The 928-nt window shown below is 30.4% G+C and overlaps 1 long non-coding RNA gene across 1 annotated transcript; it reads left to right on the forward strand.

The window, feature by feature from the left end:
* The first annotated feature begins 468 nt into the window (after window positions 1–468).
* Window positions 469–928, forward strand: LOC127150956 (uncharacterized). The gene is made up of 2 exons (XR_007823603.1): window positions 469–576; window positions 743–928. It is a non-coding gene; the product is annotated as an uncharacterized LOC127150956 (long non-coding RNA).

The following is a 928-nucleotide window of genomic DNA, read 5'->3' on the forward strand; positions in this document are numbered from 1 at the left end:
GATCTTGAAGTGTGTATGTAATTATTGTTGAAGTGTGTATGTAATTATTGTTGAAGTGTGTTGTTCATAAGTGTTGTTGATCGTGAAGTGTGTATGTAATTATTGTTGAAGTGTGTTGTTGATAAAAGAGTGTTGTAGATAAAGAAGTGTTGTTGATCTTGAAGTGTGTATGTAATTATTGTTGAAGTGTGTTGTTCATAAAAGAGTGTTGTAGATAAAGAAGTGTTGTTGATCTTGAAGTGTGTATGTAATTATTGTTGAAGTGTGTTGTTGATAAAAGAGTGTTGTACATAAATAAGTGTTGTTGATCTTGAAGTGTTGTTGATCTTGAAGTGTGTATGTAATTATCGTTGAAGTGTGTTGTTGATAAAAGAGTGTTATACATAAAGAAGTGTTGTTGATCTTGAAGTGTTGTTGATCTTGAAGTGTGTATGTAATTATTGTTGAAGTGTGTTGTTGATAAAAAAATGTTGTAGATAAAGAAGTGTTGTTGATCTTGAAGTGTGTTCTTTTTGGTTTTGCTAGGTTGACAAAGGTCTTAACAAGGCAAAAGGGAATCCTATGGCATTCTATAAGGTATGTACTCAATCATGTTATGGTTGAATAGGCAAACATATTTGAAGTGTGTATGTGTTCTATGTTGTTGAAGTGTGTTGTTCATCATAAAGTGAATGTGATGTGTTTATGTGGGTGAATGTGTTGTCTTGTTGAATTATTTTGTTTCCTTTTCTTTTCTTATTAGGTTTTGCCACAATCCATTGGAGCAATGAAACCATGGATACGCCAATTAGTTGATGTATAGCCTTTTTTATAGGTTTGGTAGGAAATTTTTTTGTTTAAATGTAATTATTTAAAATAGTTTGTTCGTACCAAAAAACATTTGTACTAACAATTAAAGCAATATTAGTAAGTGTTTATTTCTATTAAA

Source organism: Cucumis melo, chromosome 9, assembly GCF_025177605.1.
Source record: "Cucumis melo cultivar AY chromosome 9, USDA_Cmelo_AY_1.0, whole genome shotgun sequence".
Classification (NCBI taxonomy): domain Eukaryota; kingdom Viridiplantae; phylum Streptophyta; class Magnoliopsida; order Cucurbitales; family Cucurbitaceae; genus Cucumis; species Cucumis melo.